Raw genomic sequence first — 23,887 nt, 5'->3', positions numbered from 1 at the left:
ATGAACCCCAATTAATGTATTAATTATGTATTAATAAATATATTGATAAACTTTCAGAGATAAGAGGAAGCTTTTAAAATATGAAATTAAGCAATGTGGAAATATTGTATGAAAAAATACAACAGATGGGAGTAATAGTAGGATAAATACAGTTGAAGAACAAATCAATAAGCTAGAAAATAGAGGCACTCTTCTGAAATCATGAAAGGCTACATGGGAGCAAGAGATGGGAAAGAACACACAATATATTTTGTTTACAGATCTCTTAGAAAGCCAAACAGTTTAGATAAGGATAACCTATACAAGACATGCTATGGTGAAATTTAATAACATAGACAAGAAAATTATATAAGGTTCAAAAGGCAAATAAATTAAAAAAGAACAAGAATCAGACTGACCTTGGATTTCTCAAAAAAACCACAGTAAATTTAGTAAGACAGTAGAGTAATACTATGAAAATATTAAAGGAAAATAACTTCAACCTAGAATTTATATCCAGCCAAATTATTAAAGTCTTTGCAAAATTTAAAATAGGTATATTCTTCACCAACAGGAAAAACTATAAATCATCAACTACTCTAATAAAAAATTTATTTCAAACTATTCTAAAGAAATCCATGAAGAATAACAAATTTTTAGCTCCAAAAAATATTATTTGGTCAGTTTAAAAATTCCTCTTCTTTCATGAATTAAAAAATATTTTTAGTAAATGAGTAATTGGAGACCTCAAAACAAATAAAATATATTTTTTCAGGTATATAAGGACACAAAGCTTTGCCAAATACAAAGACTCACATTGAAAATACTCTTGGAGGAAGTACAACATTAAGAATTAAGGAGGAGGGGAAACGGACTTGGCCCAGTGGTTAGGGCGTCCGTCTACCATATGGAAGGTCCGCGGTTCAAACCCCGGGCTTCCTTGACCCATGTGGAGCTGGCCGCGTGTGCAGTGCTGATGCGCACAAGGAGTGCCCTGCCACGCAGGGGTGTCCCCCGCGTAGGGGAGCCCCACGCGCAAGGAGTGCACCCCGTAAGGAGAGCTGCCCAGTGTGAAAGAAAGTGCAGCCTGCCCAGGAATGGCGCCGCCCACACTTCCCATGCTGCTAACGACAACAGAAGCGGACACGGACAAAGAAACAAGACAACAAGACGCAGCAAATAGACATAGAGAACAGACAACCGGGGGTGGGGGTGGGGGGTGGGTTAAAATACATAACTAAATCTTTAAAAAAAAAAAAAGAATTAAGGAGGAGGGAGTGGATGTGGCTCAAGAAGTTGAACGACCGCCTCCCACATGGGAGGTCCCAGGTTCAGTTTCTGGTGTCTGCTGAAAAAATAAAAACAAAGAACAAGCATAACAAATGAGAAAACCAACTCAGGGAAGCCAGGGAAGCCAACGTGGTTCAGTGGATGAACATTGACTGGCTTCCCACATATGAGTTCCAGGGTTCAATCCCCATCCCCTGGTACCTCAAAAAAACAAAGAATTAAGGAGGAAACTACAATTAAGAGCGATCAAAGGAAAAACACATAATCTACAATTATAATTAATATAATTATAATTAATATCTCTCAATAATTGACAAGTAGGCAGCATCTTCCCCAGAGTGAGTGATCAAAGAGTTAACAGTCCTTTTAATTTTAGCCTTTCTGGTGTCTGTATGGTGATATGCTTTTGTGGCTTTAGTTTGATTTCCCTGCTAACTAATTAGCTTGAGTACCTTTTTAGCTATCTATTTTAAAAAAATATTTCTACTGTCATTTAAAAATTTTTATCACCTCTTTTTTATTTTTCTGAATATTTATTTTTACTTGCCTTCTGTTTTGTTTTATGGATGCAATATTTTTTCTTATCTTTCTCTGAATATTAAGAATAATATCTACTCCCACTCAGGTTTTCATTTCCCTGCAAAGTTTCTGTTATTTCTGAGTTCCTCTTTGCCTCCTTATTTTCTGCTTTTGATTTTAGGGACTTTCTTTAAATATCTCTGAGTCTTTGGCTGTCTGTTCATATTTAAGACCTAGCTTTTAAAAACCTCTTGAAATCGCTGATGTATGTGTGAGTGGCTGGATGACTCTGTTTCGTTGTAGGCTTCCCTGTCTGGGCTGTTTTATTGAGAACTCCCAATATCAGGATTTGTTCATTTTTAAGTCCTCCTTCTCCCACCATGTATTTGTCAGATTCCTCTTCCAGGCTCCTACTGTAGGGATAAACCTGGGAGTCTCAATACTTAGTATATACTATCAATTTTCAGTTAATGTAATTTTTAGTGTTGTATTTACACTCTCAGCTGTGTATGACATCTCCCCAGTCCCAAGACCCTCCACTTTACCATTTCTAGATAATAAACCTCCAGTCATATTCTGGGATGGGGAGGGGCATTCACCAGGTAAACAGAATTTTGGGAGAGGATCAGCGCTCTGATTGCCTCTTATCAGTTCCAGAGGTACCTGGTACTGCTAATCCTGGAGCCCTTCTGTGTTTGGGGGGTGTTAATCAGGTTGATTCTCAGATTTTACCATTGCTGATTTTGTATTTGGCTTTCACAGATTTATTTGCCAAGCCAGTGACCACCATACTTTCAATTTTCAGCTTAGAAAAACTATTTCTATCAGCTCTTCATTTTCTTTATCTTATGTGGGTTTATGCCTTCTAAAAACCCTTTTAATGTCATTCTTAGGAGGTCTAATGAGAGGGAAGAGAAGATAAATACATGTTCTCAAACTACCATCTTTAACTGGAAGTATTATTTAAAAATTGTGTGTGTATGTGTGTTGAGAGCACTGGCAATTATGAATTCAAATTATTTTCTTTCCATTGATTATATCAAGTCATCTTTATAAGCATTCAATTTTTTAAAAAGATTAATTTATTTATTTCTCTCCCCCACCCCCCTGTTGTTTGCACTTGTCTGCTCTGTGTCTCTTCATTGTGTGTTCATCTTCTTTTTAGGAGGTACTGGGAACTAAACCCGCAACTTCCCATGTGGAAGGGAGGCACCCAATCACTTGAGCCACCTCTGCTCCCTGCTTGCTGTATCTTACATTGTGTTTCCTCATTGTGTCTCTTTGTCGCATCATCTTGTTGCTTCAGAATGCCACACCAGCCTGTTGTGTCAGCTCACTGACTTGCTCATCTTTTTTAGGACTCACCAGGAACCAAACCCAAGACCTCCCATGTGGTAGGCAGGCATCCAACTGCTTAAGCCGCACCTGCTTCCCCAAATATTTTTATTAAGGTCATTTTATATTGTGTCACCTCAAATAGTACTTTTTTGCTCAAAATAAAATAATTGGGAATGTCCCACAATATTTGGGACTTTGTAATCATTATGCTATTTTGTTTTGCTTCTATTAGCCTATTTCTTGAGTCTCAGCATTTCTATTGATTTTGTCTCTATCCCCACCCTAACCTAGTCTCATCATCTGTGAGTATCTCTTCAAGGCTCTTTCTGAAGACAGGCAAAGACAGTATGTTTTAGGCATCTATGTACTTTTCCGTGCATGTACTTAGGGTATTGAGGCAGGTGACAGGAAGCTCTCTTGGTCTCAGGATTCATCTGTAGAGATTTAATATTCTAATCTCTGCAAATATCCAATGTCCAGCTGGTTAAATTTCACGGGCTGACATAAAGGGACATTATGTGTTTGGCATAGATCTTGTTTTATCCAAATTTTCTATTTCTGCTTCTGCACTGCAAAGAATAAAGCTTTTTAGGAGCAGCACACATAATTCATGAGGTTAAGAAACAAATATTGTGACAGCACTAAAATTATTTTGTTGATAAATTTGGTGGTTTAGACCTATTAACAATAATCATTCACATATATTTTATGCAATTCTTTCTTAATTTTGTAGCCCTATATTTGACTTTTAAGTTGGGCTATAATGTTATTTCTCATCTTGGTATGTGATAACAGAATTGCTCCCAAGAGGAGGTGTGAACTCTCTCAAAAAGGCTAAGTAAGAGATTAGGATTTTCTAGAGAGGAGAGCTAATTGGATAGTAGCAGCACACCTACAATCATCTGTGGTCATCTTGAATATCAACCGTTGGAATATTTTTAAGGGAAGTGGGTATTGTGGGCAAAGTTAACAAGTGACAGTTAGCTTTCTAAATTATTTGGGCCCTCTGGTTTGATCTTGAGTTAAATATTCAACATATAAATAATCATAACTTGAGTGATGATCAGTGTCTTTACTTTAAGAAGACCCATACAAAGATGTTTCTCAAATAGAGCCACCAGGGCCTCCAAATTTGAGGTGACCTCTTTATAGATAAGTTGAACTAATAATTTAAATATTTTCTTTTAATTCTTATAACCAAAAAAAATCCTATTAAGAGGGTATGGTTTATATCTATTTTACTGATAGGAAAAGTGATTCTCAGAGAGTCTTAAGAAATCTGCCCAGAATCACCAAGTTGGATTTTTATTCTTGATTACTCAGCTCTAAAACTACAGTGCCTTCTAATGGAGATAAAGCAATAGAAGTTGACAATTTCATGTTTATGATTCATTGTGTTTTTCAGGTTGTAGCTGATAAGACTTCTCAATTGATCATAACATATGTTTATACTTTCTTTCCTTAAAGAACTACTTTGTAGAAAGCCTGCACTTCGTGGCTAAAGCTTTGGATTTTGAGCTCTGCTCTCTTCCTCTCTTCCTCTCTTCTTGTTTCCACTGTACTCTTCTTCCTACCCATCTCTGTTTTTCCCCACCCCTTCTTTCCCTCTTAACAATGCATACTTTTGGGTTAGTCCTACCATGGGTTTTTGTAAATAGATCCTTGACTGTGATTGCACAAAGCAAAGTTGACTAATGAAAAACAACTTTCTCAGAATTTTTACTTAGAATGAGACATGTGAGATAAGAGCCACTGCTCAAGGGCTTCAGGAAATACTTGAAGGTCACTTCTAACAGATGCTTTCCTCTACCACCCTCTTCCGCCAGACCAAGTCATGGTATTTTGTGATACGGTTTTTTATCTTGGCACATTTTTATTCTCTCAGAGCACTAATGACCATAGAAATTACATAATTAATTGTATAACTAATGGTTTAATATCTATGTCCTACTAGACTACAAGGCTTGTACAAGTAGGCGACTGTGTCAGTCTTACTTGGTGGTCATTCCCTCCCCTAACATAGGGCTCACACTATGTGGACATATGTATAGGATGGGTAGGTGGATGGAGTTACATGAATGAAAAGTCTAATATCATTGTTCTTTTTTTTCCTTGCACTTTTTTTATTTTTTAAAAGATACTTTGATTACATAAATGTTACAGAGAATATATAGGGGATTCCCATATGCTCCGCTTCCCACACCTCCCACATTTTCCCACATTAGCAACATCTTTTATCAGTGTGGTACATTCATTACAATTGATAAACACATTTTGGAGCATTGCCACTAAGTATGGATTATAGTTTACATTGTAGTTTATACTCTCTTCCACCCAATTCTGTAGGTTATGGCAAGATATATAATAGCCTGTAATTGTCATTGTTCATTGGTCTTTTGATTCCATTTCACCTTTTGTTTGAACTATTGGAGTAGCCTCCTAAAGTTTTTCTCTGTCACCATTTCGAAATCATCATTTATACTGCCCTATTCTCCTGATTTTGTCTCCAGAAGAGACCTGATTTATCCTCTTGCACACTTAGTAAACTGATATGGCTTCCTACTACTCTTCACAAGTTTAAACTTGTTAGTAAGACATCTCACATTCCTCCCTTGAACTTCATGTAGCAGCTGAATTGCATTAGTCACCACTACCTATTACTCCATTATAATTTCAAATATCTTTGAATTTAGTTATGCCAGTAATTCTGGTTACAAAAAATTCTTTCTGCCTTTTGGTTGATAAGCTTCTCTTGTCTTTTAAGGCTCATGTATGATATGTCTGCTCTAAGCATTCCTACCCCAGCCGGCATTAATTGTGCCTCCCTTTGTGCTCTCAGATCATTTTATGCTTACAAGTTGCATATAACGCTTTATTACTTGATGCTATAATTATTTGCCTAATTGTGTAATGCCTCTGTCAACTACTTTTTAAAGAGCAGAGTCTTAATTATCTCTCTCTTTTTAAAAGCGGTTTTATTCAGATTTATTCACACACCATGCAATCCATCTAAAGTATATATCAGAGAAGCAGACTTGGCCCAAAGGATAGGGCTTCTGTGGTTCAAACCCTGGACCTCCTTAACCCAAATGGAGCTGGCCCATGCGCAGTGCTGATGCGCGCAGGGAGTGTCCTGCCATGCAGGCGTGTCCCCTGCGTAAGGGAGCCCCACACGCAAGGAGTGCGCCCCATAAGGAGAGCTGCCCAGCACAAAAAAAAGTGCAGCCTGCCCAAGAATGGCGCTGCACACATGGAGAGGTGACACAACAAGATGATGCAACAAAAAAAGAAACACAGATTCCTGGTGCTGCTGGTAAGGATAGAAGCAGTCACAGAAGAACACACAGTGAATGGACACAGAGAGCAGACAACTGGGGGGCGAGAAGGGGAGAGAAATAAATAAATAAATCTAAAAAAAATAATAAAGTATATATCAGTGGCCCTCGGTATAATCATAGAGTTGTATATTCATAATCACTATCAATTTTAGAACATTTTTATTACTCAAACAAAAAACAACCTACCCCTTATACCTCCCTATTGTTCACACTTATCATTGACATGGTACTTTTCTTAAAATTGATGAAAAATATTAAAAAATTACTGTTACTATAGTCCCTAGTTTGCATTTGGTGTATTTTCCCCCATGAACCACCCTATTATGAACACTGCACAGTGGCATGTATTTGTTATAGTTCATGGAAGAAAATTCTTATTTTTGTACTATTAATCACAGTCATCAAGCACAATGGGGTTCACTGTGTTAGAGAATCACCTTTTATCCTCCAGCTTTCCTTATACAACCCTAAACTTCCTCTTTCAACCACATTCACACACAATTCAGCACTATTAATTATACTCACAATAAATTGCTACCATCACTTCTATACATTTCCAAACATTTACAATCAACCGAACTAGAAATTCTGTACAGATTAAGCATCAGCAACCCATTCTCTGCCTTCATTCTATCTCCTAGAAACCTATATTCTAGATTATAACTTTATGAGTTTGCTTATTATAATTAGTTCATATTAGTGAAATCATACAATATTGGTCCTTTTGTGTCTGTCTTATTTCACTCAATATAGTTCCTCAAGGTTTACCCATGTTGTCACATGCAGCAGTACTTATTCCTTCTTACATCTAATAATGTTCCATCATATGTATATAGTACATTTTGTTTATCCATTCATTGGTTGATGGATACATGGGTTGCTCCCATCCTTTTACAATTATGGTAATGCTGCTATGAACATCGGCATGCAGTATCTGTTTTTGTGCTTGCTTTTACTTCTTTTGGGTATATACCTAGTAATGAGATTGCCAGATCATATGGCAATTCTATACTTAGTTTCTTGAGGAACTTTCAAACTGTTTTCCACAGTGGCTACACCATTTTACATTCCCTCTAACAGTGAATGAGTGTTCCTGTCTCCCCACATCCTTGCCAACACTTGCAATTTTCTGGGGGTTTGTTTGTTTGTTTTTGTTTTTTGTTTGTCTGTGTGTGTGTTTTTGTTTTTAGGTACCCGGGCTGGGAATTGAACTCAGGATCTTGTATGTGGGAAGCTGGCACTCAACCACTGAAGCACATCAGCCCCCCTGAGTTTGTTTTTTCATTTGTTTGCTTGTTGTTTAACCTTTTTTTTTTTTTTAAGGAGGCACCAGGAACTGAACCTGGGACCTCCCATGTGGGAAGCAGGCACTCAACAGCTTGAACAGCTTGAGCCACCTTCACTTCCCTCTTTTTTTTTTTTTTTTTTTTAAATAATGGGCATTCTAGTAGGTGTGAAATGATAATGTTGTTTTGAATTGCATTTCCTTAATTGCTAGTGAGGTTGAGCATCTTTTCATGTGCTTTTTAGCTATATATGTCTTCTTTGGAGAAATGTTTATTCAAGTCTTTTGTCTTTTTTTGTCATTTTTTTGTTGAGTTGTAGGATTTATTTTTATAGTCTGATATTAAACCTTAAGGATATGCTGTTTCCAAATATTTACTCCTATGTGTAGGTTGTCTTTTCACTTTGATGGTAATATCCTTTAATGGACAGATTTTTAAAATTTAATGAGGTTCCATCTATCTATTTTTTCTTTTGTTGCTTGTGCTTTTTGTAAAGTCCAAGAAACCTTCGTCTAACGCAAGATCTTGAAGATGCTTTCCCACATTTTCTTCTAGGAGTTTTGTAGTCTTGGTTCTTATATTTAGGTCTTTGATCCATTTTGAGTTAGTATTTTTATGAGGTATGAGGTAGGGGTCCTCTTTCATTTTTTTGGGTATGGATATTCAGTTCTACCAACACCATTTGTTGATGAGACTGTTTTGTCCCAGTTGAGTGGACTTGGCAGCCTTTGAAAAATCAATTGATCATAGATGTGAGTCTCTTTCTGAACTCTCAGTTTAACTACATTGGTCCATGTGATTTTTTAAAGAATTTTTTTTACTCCCCCGCGCCCCCCCCCCCCCGTGGCTTGTTTTTTGCTGCTGTCTGCTCTCTGTGTCCATTCGCTATGTGTTCTTCTGTGTCTGTATTTATTTATTTTTTCCCGTTCCCCCTTGTGGCTTGCTTGCTGTCTGCTCTCGGTGTCCATTCACTGTGTGTTCTTCTATATTTTTGCTTGTCTCCCTTTTTTGTTTCATCACCTTGATGAGTCGGGTCTTCGCAGCGCCTGCAGGCTGGGCAGTGCTCCACAGCTTGCCAGCGAGCCTGCCTTCACAAGGAGGCCCTGGGATGCAAACCCAGGGCCTCCCATATGGTAGACGGGAGCCCAATTGATTCAGCCATAGCTGCTTCCCCATCTATCTATTTTTATGCAAGTGCCATGTTGTATTGGCCACTGTAGTTTTGTAATATGCTATAAAGCCAGAAAGTGCGAGCCCTCCAACTTTGTTCTTTTCTTTCAAGATGTTTTTGGTTATTTGGGGTCCCTTACATTTCCAAACAAATTTGATAATTGGCTTTTCCATTTCTGCAAAGTAGGCTGTAAGAATTTTTATTGGGATTGTGTTGAATCTGTAAATCAGTTTAGGTAGAATTGACATCTTGACACTATGTAGGCTTTCAATCCATGAACATGTAATGTCCTCCCATTTATTTAGGTCTTCTTTAATTTCTTTTAGCAAAGTTTTGTAGTTTTCTGTGTATAGGTCCTTTACATCCTTGGTTAAATTCTTTCCTAGATATTTGATTCTTTTAGTTTTAGTTGCTGATTCTTTTAGTTCTTCATTTCCTCCTCAGATTGCTCATTACTAGTGTATAGAAACACTACTGATTTATGCGTGTTGATCTTGTATCCTGCCACTTTGTTGAACTCATTTCTTAGCTTTAGTAGCTTTGTTTTAGATATAGATTTTTCAGGACTAACTAGGATCATGTCATCTGCAAATAGTGAAAGTTTTACTTCTTCCTTTCCAATTCTCATGTCTTTTTTTTCTTTTTCTTACCTAACTGCTCTACCTAGAAGTTCCAGCACAATGAGTGAATGACAGTGGCGACAGTGGGCATCCTAATCTTTTCCAGATCTTAGAGGTAAAGCTTTCAGTCTTTCACCATTAAGTACACTATTAACTGTGGATTTTTCATATAGGCCCTTCATCATGATGAGGAAGTTTCCTTCTACTCCTATTGTTCAAAGTGTTTTTTATCAAGAAAGGATGTCAGCTTTTGTAATAACTTTTCTGTGTCAATTGAAATGATCATCTGACATTTCCTATTTGATTTGTGAATGTGGTGTACTACATTAATTGATTTTCTTGTGTTGTATCACCCTTGCATACTTTGGATAAAACCCACTTGGTCATGGTGTATAATTCTTTCAGTGTGCTATTGGATTTGATTTGCAAATATTTTGTTGAGGATTTTTGCATCAATATTCATTAGATATATTGGTCTGTAATTTTATTGCTTTTAATATCTTTATTTGGTTTTAGTATTAGGGTGTTGTTGGCTTCATAGAATGAGTTAGTGTTCTCTTTTCTCCAACTTTTGGAGGATTTTGAGCAAGATTGGTATTAATTCCTCTTGGAATGGTTGATAGAATTCACCTGTAAAGCCATCTTTGTAGGGAGGTTTTTGGTGACTGATTCAATCTCTTTACTTATAATTGGTCTGTTGATGTCTTCTATTTCTTTTGGTGTTGGTGTAAGGTTGTTCATTGTTTCTAGGAATTTGTCCACTTCATCTAAGTTGTCTAATTTGTTGGCACACAGTTGTTCATATGTGATCCTTTTTTTTTTTAAAGATTTATTTATTTCTCTCCCCTTCTACCCCCACCCCAGTTGTCTGTTCTATGTCTATTTGCTGCGTCTTCTTTTGTCCACTTCTGTTGTTGTCAGCGGCAACGTAATCTGTGTTTCTTTTGGTTGCGTCATCTTGTTGTATCAGTTCTCCGTGTGGACGGCGCCATTCTTGGGCAGGCTGCACTTCTTTCGTGCTGGGCGACTCTCCTTACGGGGCGCACTCCTTGCACATGGGGCTCCCCTACGCGGGGGACACCCCTGCATGGCATGGCACTCCTTGCAAGCATCAGCATTGCACATGGACCAGCCGCACACAGGTCAAGGAGGCCCAGGGTTTGAACCATGGACCTCCCATGTGGTAGACGGATGCCCTAACCACTGGGTCAAGTCTGCTGCCCATATGGGATCCTTATGATCCTTTTCATTTCTGTGGAGTCAGTAGTAATGACCCCCCTCATTTCTGACTTTATTTATTTGCATCTTCTCTCTTTTTTCAGTCAGTCTAGCTAAGAGTTTATCAATTTCATTGATCATCTCAAAGAACCGACTTTTGGTTTTGCCCTCTGTTTTTTTATTCTCAATTTCATTTATTTCTGCTCTATTCTTTATTTCTGTCCTTCTGCTTATTTTGGGATTAGTTTCCTATTCTTTTTTCTATTATAATTCCTCCAGGTGTGCAGTTCAGTATTTTATTTCAGTTCTTCTTTTTAAATGAGGCATTTAGGACTACAAATTTCTCTCTCAACTTTGCCTTCACTGCTTCCCATAAGTTTTTGACATTTTGTGTTCTCATTTTCATTCATCCCCAAATACTAACTGATTTCTCCTATAATTTCTTCTTTGACCCACTGATTTTTTAAAAGAGAGTGTTATTTAACCTCCATATATTTGGGAATTTTCCAGTTTTCTGCCTGTTATTGATTTCCAGTTTCATTCTATTATGGTCAGAGAAAGTGCTTTGTATAATTTCAGTCTTTTAGAATTTATTGAGACTTGTTTTGTGACCCAACATATGATCTATCTTGGAGAATGATCCATGAGCATTTGAGAAGAATGTATGTCCTGCTGTTTTGGTTCATTTATCATTTTATTTAACTTCTTTGTTTCCTTATTGGTCCTATGTCTGAGTGTTCTATCTGTTGATACGAATGATGTATTGAAGTCTCCAACATTATTGTAGAGATGTATGTTTCTCCCTTCAGTTTTGCCAGCATTCACCTCATGTATTTTGGGGCACTCTGATTAGGTGTATAAATATTTATGATTATTCTTTCTTCTTGGTGGAATACCCCTTTTAGTAATATATAGTATACTTCTTTGCCTCATAACAGTTGTGCATTTAATGTCTTTTTTGTCCATATTAGTATTGTTTCTCCAGTTCTTTCTTGGTTATTGTTTATGTGGAATATCTTTCTCCCACCTTTTATTTTCAATCTTTGTTTCCTTAGGTCTCAGGTGAGTCTATCGTAGACAGCATAGATCATGCTTTTTTATCCATTCTGTCAATCTGTATCCTTTGATTAGGGAGTTTATTCCACTAACATTCAATGTTATTTCTGTAAAGGCAGTATACTTACTTCAACCATTTAATATCTTGGTTTTTATATGTCATATCTTATTTTGTCTCTCTTTTTTCCCTTTTGGTTACCCTTATTGATATTCATTTCTAAACTTTCCTCCAAGCCTCCACTGTCTTTTCCTTTTCAGCCTCCAGAATTCCTTTTAGTATTTCCTGTAGGGCAGGACTTTTAGTTTCTGTTTCTGTTTATCTGTGAGTATTTTAAACTCTCCCTCATTTTTGAAGGACAGTTTTGCCAGAGAAAAAATTCTTGGCTGGTAGTCTTTCAGTTCCTTAAGTATATCTTACCATTCTTTTCTCCTCCATGGTTTCTGATGAGAAATTGACACTTAATCTTGTTCCTGTTTCATTGTATGTGAATCACTTTTTTCTTGCTCCTTTCAAGAGTCTTTCTTTATCTTCGGCATCTGACATTCTTATTAGTATGTGTTTCAAAGTAGGTCTATCAGGATTTCTTCTGTTTGGAGTACATTGGACATGTATATTTACGTCTTTCGTAATAGTTGGGAAATTTTCAATTATTATTTCCTCAAATATTCTTTCTGCCCCTTTTCCCTTTTCTTTTCCTTCTGGACACCCATGTCACATATGTTTGTGTGCTTTGTGCTACCATTCAACTCCCTGACACCCTGCCCAATTTTTTCCATTCTTTTCTCTATATGTTCTTCTGTCTGTAAATTTTCAAATGTCTTGTCTTCCTATTTCATTTGCTGGTTCTTTCTTCTACCTATTCAAATCTACTGTTGTATGTCTCTAGAGCATTTTTAATCCCTTCTATTGTGCCTTTCATTCCCATAAGTTCTGTTATGCTTCTTTTCATACTTTCAAATTCTTTTTTATGCTCACCCAGTATTTTCTTAATATCCTTGTGGCAGTTTGATATTATTTATGAATTTCAGAAGAGATATTGATGTTTGTTAACTGGTCTGTACCTCTAGACCTGATACCCTTTGATTGATTTAAATTCAAAGGCTTTAGGTCCACTTGATTAAATCGAGATTAGGGCTTTGATTCCACCACACCATTAGGGAATGCAGGGTTGGGTCCCTTTCCCCTTGGTGGGCTATGTAAGTGGACACTTACCCAGAAGAAACACACAGAGGAAGAGCACTCCATAGACATGGCAGAGAAGGGAGCTTTGATCCTGTGGCCCCAGGAAGAGAAATGAGCCATCTGCATGATGGTTTGCAGCTAAAGCAGGCCTGGAAAGAAACAAGCCTTTCAGCCTACAGCTGAGATCTGAAGAAGCTGGACTCATGGAACCGTAAGAAGAAAGAGGAATACTGAACCTGTGCAGAGGTCACCCGCTATCTTGCTTCAACATGTGGCAACAGACTTTGGTGAGGAACTAACCTTGAGTTTAACTCTTTAGGGCCTTATAACTGTAAGCCTAATAAATACTGTTTATAAAAGTCAACAGATTTCTGGGACTTTGCATCAACATCCCTTTGGCTGACTAATACATTCCTTTATCTCTTTAGCCATGTTTTCCTTCATCTCCTTGAATTAATTTATGAGATTTCTTTTAACATCTTTGATTAGTTGCTCCAAATTCTTTGTGTCTGCTGATATTTTAATTTGTTCCTTTGCCTGGGCCATATCTTCCTATTTTTCAGTATTTTGCTGATTTCTAGGCATCTGATTATCTTGATGAGTATACTCTGAAGGTCAGCTTCTCTCTCTTATCTAGGGTTTTGTTGTTGATTGGCTTTTTGTTAAGGCTTTTCTCTGATACTTCATTCATCTTATTCCAGACCTTTAGAATTGTCAGTGTTTAACTGCTTAGATTTATTCATCTCTTCTGCATTTGATACCCATTTCTACTGGGTATGCAGTACACTTTTTAAGGTTTCTCCATGCAATTATTTTACCCCCAGGAGAAAGCTTCCTTTCCTCTGTTCCTTTTTTGGGAATCCTGATCTGTTCTGTTTTTGTTTTGCCTTTGTAATCTTTTTTTGTTGTTGTTTGATTGTTTTTACCCTCCTTTCCTTTCCTCTAGCTGCCTTTGTCTGGAGGGCTAATTCTGGGAGGTGAGTCACCCCAGAGAAACTTTCCCCAGTCAGTAGTTATCAGTGTAGACAGGACCAGGGACTCACCAAAGAGGCATAGACCAGTTCCAGAGGGCCCCAGGGAGAGGGTCAGGAAAGATGCCAAAGAGCCTTTTCTTCAGCTCCCTGAGGCTGTGCTTTCCCGGCCTCCCCAGCAGATGGTTCTCTTGGGTAAACTGTTCCTGGCAAACCTAAGGAGGCAGTATGTTTTTAAACCTCCACTGGCTCCCTCAATGTTAGAGGCAGGGTTGAAACAATGGCTGGGGCAGTCCCTGTCCTGGGCTGGATTAACAGTAGTTCAGAGCTGGGACCCAAAGCCATCATCAGTACTTAGTTGTGACACTTCTCCTCCCCTCTATCCCCCGTTCTTGGGAATGAAGGCTTCTATGTTCCTTTCTGTGTGCTTCAGCCCATCAGGAACCTGACCAAGGCAGCTCACCTCTGGAGTGGGAGATGGATGGCAGCAGCCACAGTGGAGCAAGCTGGTTTTTTCTCTGCAGCTTCTCAGTCTCTTCATCTTGCTCTTCCTTAGATGCTGTACAGTGCTCCCCTGGCCTCCAGAGCCTCAGAACAGTTATTTCAGACATTCCTGCCTGTCCACTAGCTGTTTGTGGAGGAAAAGTGTGTCCTGCAGCTCCCTACTCTCCCATCTTCCCCAGAAGTTCTCCATTTTTCTCTATATTATAGCTCTCTCAGCATGGATTATCTGAGAGGCAGTGTGGAATGGTGAAAAGGGTGTTCTTTAATTCTAAAGATACCTAGCTACAATTGTATTTTTGGCCTGCCACATGCTAGTTACTCAAAATTATTCTTTGGCATTAGCAATACCCTCTCTTCTTTCCTAAGCTGCCTCACATTTATTACTTATGAAAAACTGTAAAAAATGCATTTCAAATTTTTAAAGGATTGAAGTATTACAGCTTTATAAAATCATTTTCAGGATCTTGCCTAGAGATCCCATTCATTCTTATATTCTTAGAAATAACTCCTTTCTGAAAACAACAACAGCAACAAAAAGTTCTCAAGCTTTCCATTCAGTTCAGTATTTGAGGACCTAACACCATGTGGCTGACACCAGACTTGGTGATGCATAATGTGTTAGGAATCATTGAGCAGATATGTCTGTCCCAGGCATTCTTCTGTGCATGCTTATTGACATGTCACTTGTAAACCTCAGAATAACCTGTAAGTTAGAGATTATTATCTTCTTTGAGGATGCAAGCTCAGAAACCTTATGCACCATTTTCTGTAAACTGGTAAAAGAAAAATCATGATGTTAGAGTACATGTAATGAGAAAAAATGGATTCTCTTAGCTTGCTTTTATGCATTTGAAATTTTCTGAGTAATGATTAGGAAAATAAATTGCTAATAAATTTAGTCAGAATATTAAAAGTGTTTGAAGCCCTGTTTCATTAGAATCAAATTCAGTGGCTTATAGAGCTACTTATCCTTAGAGATTATGTTGGTTAGTTATGAAAAGAGATTCAGAGGCTTTTAATAGTACAGGTATTTCATTGACAGTTTCAGTGGCCAGAGCTCCTCTCCAGGGGCAGATATAATGTTTCCTGTTTGAAAGGGTCTGTGAGGTATCATCAGAACGGTTTTAGTCTCATGTGAAGCAACTTGATCAGTAATTTCATTTTTTAATATAAAGGCCTTCTCAACCTTGGCACTAAATTGACATTTTGGGTAATATAATTCTTTGTTGTGAGCTGCCGTCCTATATAATGTGGGTTGTTTAGCAGTAGCACCTATGGCCTCTACCCACTAGATGCCCGTATCACACCCCTCCCAAATATGACAACCAAAAGTGTCTCCAGATACTGCCAAATGACCCTGCCAAATGGTTGAGGCCCTGGTTGAGAACCACTGACCTAAACTAAGCTTTAGCAGAGCTCAGCACCTATTTTTTTGAAATCCCATAACAAGCATCATGCTGGGTGACAAATAAGAACCCTGGAAAGAGTTAGCCAACACCCTTTGGCAGCTGATGACCTATGAAGCTTAAGATTTTTTGACTAGGTAGAATATTTCTAGTAGGTGACTGAAATAGCTTTGGCTGAGGCTATTAGTAAAACTTTTTCAAAGAAGTTTAACATCTGTTTTCATTTCTGCTTTTTGTAAGTTGCTTTACTACTCAATTCCTTTATTTTAACTGTCTTCCTCACAGGATGTAAAATATTTGCGTATATGACAAAATGCCCGGTTTAATAGGTGATATGCTTTATTTATTCAAGCAGAAATAAAAATGTTAGTAAGTGCTAAATCCGGATTGGGTGATAGGAAGTTTAATGCTGGTTAAGTCAGACTCAGGTGACAACAGCATAAATACATTTGTTAATAGTAAAGGGAACCGTAAGTCTAGTTGTCTACAACATTTACTTCCTGTTCTTGTTTATCATTGGACAGTTGTGCCTTATGAAAGATTTTAGATTCAGATCATTGTATCATTCTAAGAAAAATTTCAAAATGCTAACCACATTTGGTAACCATAGCAAAATATGCAGCAAAAAAAATAATCCCATACTTATCTTTTATTAATTTTTTTTGTGTGTATAGGTGGTATTTGTTGAGCTCTGAATTGTATATTGCACTTTTATCAGAAATCGTAGGAAACACAGATGCCTCTTATTGACTGGATTATAATTTGAAGTAATAGAACCAACTCTGGCTGATTTGTCAGAAACAAAATTTATTATTAAAGTAGCTCAGAGATTATCTGGCAGGGTAAAGAACAGTCTTGTATATCTCAAAGCCAGTATCAACACTCAGAATTTCTCCTCCTCTAAAATGATTTATTTATTTTCTTACTTACTAGTTTTTAATGTTAGCTTATATATGGTAACTTCATTGTGGCAGCTTGGGTCTGTGTTATTCTCAGCTGTCTCTCTAAGTGCCTAAAACAGTGTCTGGGCCATAGTAGGTATTTGCAAAGTAATTGCAGGATAAATAAATTACTAAACGAGATAAGCTTGTTAATATTTTTAACAATATGGCAAAAAATGAAACCGTTTAGTGTATGAAATGTTATGGTATACATTCTATATTTTCAACAGGAGAACTTACTCTTTTTTTAAAAGAAATTTTAATATATGTTGAAAGACTATTTTGTAACAAAGAGCTTTGTTTTACATATGTTCCTAATTTAAATGAATGCCTACAATAGCTCACATATATCCCTCTGTTCAACATGGTTTTAATTCTACTTTTTAAGTTAAAAATCTAGTTAATTGTCATTTATTCACTATACTAGAAAGTAATTTGACTATGAAAATTTATCAAACTGAGGCTTCCTTCCTATATATATTTTCAACTGCAATGATGAAAACATTAACACATTTAAATGTTAGTGTCCAAAGACAAATATTTTGGTAGTATTCATAGCATATTGTACTAAACTGAGAAATACAAAAGAAGCATGTTGCTGCAAGAAAGTTTTCTGATTTGGGGGGACAATGCTCCATTGAATGTTATGTGAAAAGGCACTAAATATGTGATAGTCCAGTTATTTAGCTCTTAATTTTAATTTAACTGGCAGGAAAAACAGTGTTGTTTCCCGTCAGTAGTTCCTAAATGCTGCCACATATGTTTTATAATTTTTTTCTATTTTGAAGTATTTCACACTTAAAGAAAAGTTTCAAGAACAGTTCAAAGATCTCTCGTATCCTAACCCCAGGTGCCCTAATTATTAACATTTTTAACATTTATTTTATCATTCTCTCTATATGGTATGTTTTATGAAACATTTGAGAGCAAATGTAGAAATAATGTCTTAAGGACAAGGACTTACTCTTAAGTAACCAAAGTACAATTATTAAAATCAGGAAATTAATATCGATATAATGCTATATAAACTACAAACTTCATTCATATATGGCCAATTATCTAAATAATGTCATTGGTAGCAAAAAGAAAAAAAAATTGATCAATACTCCAATTCAGGATTTAGTTGTCACGCCACTTTACTCTTTAATCTGGAATCGTTTCTCAGTCTTTACTTTGGTGATCTTGAAATTTCAGAAGAATACAAGCAAGTTGTTTTATAGAAATAGTACATACGTTAATGCTGTGGTAAAATTAAAGTTTTTGGAGGTAAATCAGGATATGAGAATAATTTGTGCTTTCTATGTCTCTTTTGGTATTACATTTTAAAACTTTATTATCATAAAAGGAGAATAATATGACAAGATCCTGTTAATCAGATTCGATAATTATTAGTGTTTTTGCCACCCTTGCCTTCTATTCCCCCATGGTTGTAGTGTAATTGAAGTATTTTGAAGCAATTTCTAGACTTCATAAATATTTCAGTAAATTCTAAAGAATATTATGTAATCATAATATTATCTTACCTAACAAAAATCCTAATAATTCCTTAATGTTATATACTACCGAAACTATATTCAAATTTCCCTCATAACCTTGAAAATGACTTTTTACACTTGGTTTTGCATTTGGTTATTATATTGTTGTTGCTGCTCTTGATTTTCTGCTCAACCTCTTCTTCCTCCCCTTCCTACTTCCCCTTCTCTCCACTTTTTAGTGAAGTATTTTAATATTTTATTCTCATATGATGGATACTCTAGATTGGCTTGCTTGTTGTCTATTCCAGAGTCGTCCTAGAAAACCTTCCAATAAAGCAGAGGCCAGGAAGCTGAGTGCTCCATTGTCTTAACACCCTTGCATCCAGCGTTTTGGATATGAATTTAGTCTCTGTCAATTAGAAGAAACTGTATGGTGCTTAAGTTTAGAGTAGTTAAGTGTAACTGGTGCAGTTCTACAGACCCAGCAGGGTTCTGGAGATCGCACAACTTTCTGGTCCTTGGATTGCTAAAATGCTTGACTCTAGAGCCCACAAGTTGATGTAATGACCTCCTGATTTCCCAGTGTCTTGAATGTGTCAGAGAAAGCAGTTCTCTTCGTAGGCCAGTTCTTATGTGTTGTTCTTGGAGTTTATTCCTATAGACACAGCCTGGTTTGCTCTTCTAGCCCTTTGAGCAATTTTCTAAGCACCTAATTTAGTATATTAAATCATTTTTTGTTCAAAATAGCTTGAGTGGTTTCTATTAACAATAACTGAACTTTGGCCGACAGAACTGATAATTAAAAGAATATAACTGTTTTATATTTGACTTCAAATATATTTATTCAAAGCTATATACTAGGACCTGAAGCATGTAAATTTGAGCTGGGAAGACCTACCTTACCCCTCAACCTTGCAGCTGCCTTAGATTTACTAGTTTCTCTCTGGGTCTGGTCAGAAACATGAGTACATGGGTATAGGCACATTTATACACCATGTTTTAGGTAGCGCCAATAAGAAAATGTTTGAAGTAAAACAAGAACTGTTTAGATTTCTTTTTAGGTAGGTATCATGTTGATGGGTCTGTTCTCACAATGTCTTCTTACAAGTTATTCTTTAAACAAAACCGAAAACTTTCAAATTCATGAAGTTTTCTTTGCCCTTGTTCCCCTAGTGGGGGAATATTGGCAATAACACCTGAAATGGAACTTGTGAATATTTCATTACTCTATTTAATTATAATAACATGATAGGACAGTACATGATAATGTAGTTTGCATTTATTTTTTAACCATAAGGCAGTAACCCAATATATTTCTAGTATAGTACAAAGAAAAGTTTTACTGTTGGACTTAGGAGGAAAATTATGGAACTGCTCCTCTCAAATAATAAGAACACATCAAAATGTTACTCTTTTATTAGTAGAACTAAAACACAGAACTTTTATGACTTCTGTGTAGTTTCATTCTGATGTACTTTTTTTCTTCTCAAAACCTGCCTGGGAAAACTCATTCCTATAAGAGACAGAAACCAGAAATAAATATTCTCACGCTCTGAGGAAACTGCTAAAAGCCAATCGAAAAGTTCTTGTTTTGGTCAACTGTAGTAGGTACTGTGCAGGATGGAAAGTAATGTGGCTTCAAGTTTACTGAGTAGACAAGACGTCTAAAAAGCGTTATTAACAAGAAGCAGCAGCTTCTTTTGAAGATAAACTATGGAAACAAAACAAAAATGCATATTATACCATGTATGTTGCCGTCTCCAACAGTTCCTTCTTTCTAACTACGTTGTTGCAGAGATTTCTCTAAGTTGAGAGACCTGGATATACCTTATTATTGTACCAGTGCTTGTATCAGTTATCTATTGCCGCCTAGGAAATTACAACCTGTGATAATATAAACCTTTTATTTCCCCCATCAAACTATAATAATGTACATATATAGTCATATCTTCAACTAATATTTGATAACCAATAGTCAACATGGTTTTTTTTTGAGCATCATCTATGTGCAAGGTGCTGTGCTCAAGGGCTACCCAGAATAGGAAGAAGTAAAAGACAAGATAATAGTTTCATAGGAGTTTATGTTTCTGTTTAGGGATGCAAGAATAATGCTCATGAAATAATAGACCGTAGATTATATGACAGTTGGCAAAATTCTTCCAGATTATCTAACACTATTATTTCACTGACAAAATAACAGAAGTACAGAAGGGATAAAAGACTGGGCTTTCAAAGTGGTAATACCTGGTTGGCAGCCAAACCAGAACGAGGCCCCTGGTCTCCAGCCTAATGTATTTTTTTTCTTCCTTTATTGTAAGGTAATATGCAAATAAATTTAAAGCTCTGTAGCATTAAATAAGTTGAGAAAAGGAAGATGGGTGACTTTGAGTATTTAAATAATAATTAAAGCAGGAGGTAAGATTTGGATGTCAATGTAAAAAATAAGTAGTGAAGGAAGTGGAACAGTCCAACCAGTGAGAACACAGTACTTGTTATATTCTTGGGACAGCGACAAAACCAACCAGGCTAACTTGGAATGTGTGTGTGTGTGACAGTGGAGAGAAATTCAGTTGGAGGGGCTTGAACATCTGGGAAAGGAACCTGTGTTTGATGTGTTAGATCATGGGAGAATGAACTATTCTATTCTTTGAGCATGAAATGACACAATGAAAGTTCATTAATTAATGAAAGAAGAATATATTTGTTCACTGGGAGAACTGGATAGTTTGTACATTTTTCTTTTCCTACATTTTGTGTATTGGTCTTTTTGTCCCAAGTAGGTTAAGCACTCTATATGACTCAGAATAGGCTAGATTATGTTGTGGCCACAGATTAATCCTGAAACCTCAGTGGTGTCAAACATAAGTGTGTGTCTTTTTTGTGCTACTTATTCAACTCAGAGATTCAGACTGACAGTGGTCCCCCCCTCTGGAACATTATTGGTCCCTGTGGCAGGAGAAAAAGAGATAGTCTTACTCACTGATCCCACTCATTGATCCTCACTGCTTTCTAATGCTTCAGCCTGGAAGTGTCACATGTCAATCCATGCTCCTAGTTGAAGTTCTCTCAGGACCTGGCACATATAATTCTACTTGCTTAAAAGAGGCAACATAGTGATTAAGAGTGCAGACTCCAGAGTTGCCATTGCCAGAGGCTAGAACCTGGCTCTACCACTTTCTAGCTGTGTGACTTTGAGCAAGTTGCTTAACCTCTATAGGTCATGGTTTCCTCATCTGTAAAAAGGGGATAATAATAGAATGAGTTGCAACAAAATTATTATAAGTTTTGAATGAGCTTATTTCTTAGAGCACTATGCTATATAATTGTTAGCATGTGTTTATTACTACTACTACTAGTAGTAGTAGTAGTATAAATAATAATTTAATCTGCTGACTTTAAGTACAACATCCTGCAGTTTCTGGCTCTAGTTGAGTGAGCCAGAGGGAAAGATGGTGTAGTAATTTAGGTGTGAGATGGCCAGTGTCTGGACTAGGATGGTAATTTTGGACAAAGAAAAAATGTACATGGTAAAGTATAAGAATAAAAAACCCAAGCAGGATTTGTTGACTAAATCCCATGAATGAGATGGTCAAGTTTCAGGTCTGGGTGCCTGGGAGAATGAACCATGAGGGTTTATGGTAAAGTTAGGGACCCTTGAGGGTAAAGATATTGAGCTAAAGTTCAGATGCAGTGATGGTGAGATGTCCAAGGGATAGGAAACTAAGGGTGATAGAGAAACAGCTCAGACAAGGGAGTGGAACTGGACACATCTCTTAATTAACGTATTTCATCTCATGGAAACATCCTAATGCTCTGAGTCAGGGTACAGGCGCTGGGGTCAGATGGTTTTGCTTTAAAATCCTAGCCCCACCATTCAAAGTGCTTGGTGCTGTAGTTTCCTCATCAGTAAAATAGAGATAATAAAGTATACATCACCTAAGGTAATGAGGATTAAATTAGATAATGCCTGCAAAATGCTTAGAAAGGTAGAATGTTGTAAACACTCAATTAATTGTTCATTCTTAGCTAATTAAAGCTTTAATTGAATAGAAGTTGGAGATTTTTAAAATGATCACTTTTTCAGAGTTTAATGTAAAACAGACTTCCTTTAGCACCTGTTTTCATAAATTTAGTGCTCCCCTGGAGTAAAAAAAATGGGTCAAGAGTTGTTACAAGATTACTTCCACTCATAGTCTTTTAATTATTTTCTCATTCTTCACCTGAATAGTCAAAGAACAAATTTTTTTTTTAGCTTTACAAAAATAACAAATTACCATAGGCTAAAAAGTGACCAAAATAGACCTTTCTAAGGTCTAATTTAAGATCAGTGCTTTCCCTTTTAAAATTTCATGGTACTTTTTAAGGTTGGTAGTAGCAAGTGTCCTGACCTTTTGAAATATAAAATTATTTCCAAGCAGAACATATTTCTGAATCTAGTTTTAAACTGGCTTGTTGGTTAATTAGTTCTGTCCTTTAATATGTGGGGTTTAAATTTCAAGCTCTTAGAGGATACGAGCTCTGCATTTGTATAACTGTCTTCAATTATACATGTGTTTGAACATATACTATTAAGCAATTAGAGTGTTTCCTCTTATTGAGAAGTTAAGAACTTCCCAGATATTTTAATAGGACTTTATACTTTTGTCACTAATAGTATAGAACATATTCGTTAATTAAATGGATGTTTGAAAACCCTCTGTACCGACTAGGTGGGGTGTCTACAACAGATGAGGTCCTGGTCCTCACAGAGTTCACAGACTAGCAGAGTTTGTAATCTACCAACTGTTGGGTTATTTGTCCCTATTTAAAGATTGTTCGTCTGCTGGTATATAACAAAGCTTTCTAACACTTTTTCAGGATCTACGTGATTCATTTCTGTCTTCTTTATGGATGAGATATATATTCAGCATTACGTTCCTGATGCTGCCTTTAATTTACCCCATGCCTTTTCTGAATTTAGATTTCTTTATAAAACATGGGTGATACTGTCTGCCCATCCTATTTCACAGGATTGTAAAAAAGAAGATATTACATAATGCTTGGAGTATTTTATAAATTTCAGAGCTCTTCAAATATACCTGATATTTCTGACATCTAACATTATTATAAATGCATTTATACTGATTCAAACTAGAAAGATTTGAGTTTTAAAAAATTTTAAACAAATGATTCTTTGAGAAATAAAAATTAAATTCTGGAAAGGGCAAATACAATTAACTGCCATAATAACTAAGTACCAGCTTTCCCAGAGTTTTTCTTATCTTCCATTATTATTTATATTTTAAAATAATTACCTGATTCATGTAGGAAATACTTAAAGGGTCTTAATTTTCAAATAATATATCTAAGACAGCCCCTTTGTTCCATAGCAAAATTCAAGAATTATATGTTCTCCAAGCTTGCCTACTTGTTAGGAAAATATACCATAAACAGATGTAAAACCATCTAATAATATAAGGCAATACTACAGTGCCATTAGGCAACGTGTGAGTAATGTCTTAATGAATTTGAGTACCTTTACAAGGAGAGCAAACAGCAGAGTTCTGACTGAAGTCAAGATTTTTATAAAGAATTAGTTGGAGATAGGTTTAG

At 36.4% G+C, this 23,887-nt stretch overlaps 1 protein-coding gene across 3 annotated transcripts in view; it reads left to right on the top strand.

Annotated features, from left to right (window-relative positions):
* UBAC2 (UBA domain containing 2) overlaps positions 1–23,887 on the top strand; it is a 211,404-nt gene that overhangs the window by 83,176 nt on the left and 104,341 nt on the right. The gene's annotated exons all lie outside the window — the stretch shown is intronic.

This window comes from Dasypus novemcinctus, chromosome 15 (genome assembly GCF_030445035.2).
Source record: "Dasypus novemcinctus isolate mDasNov1 chromosome 15, mDasNov1.1.hap2, whole genome shotgun sequence".
Classification (NCBI taxonomy): Eukaryota; Metazoa; Chordata; class Mammalia; order Cingulata; family Dasypodidae; genus Dasypus; species Dasypus novemcinctus.
The sequence above is the reverse complement of the archived record's forward strand: the minus strand, read 5'-3'. Positions and strand labels throughout refer to the sequence as shown.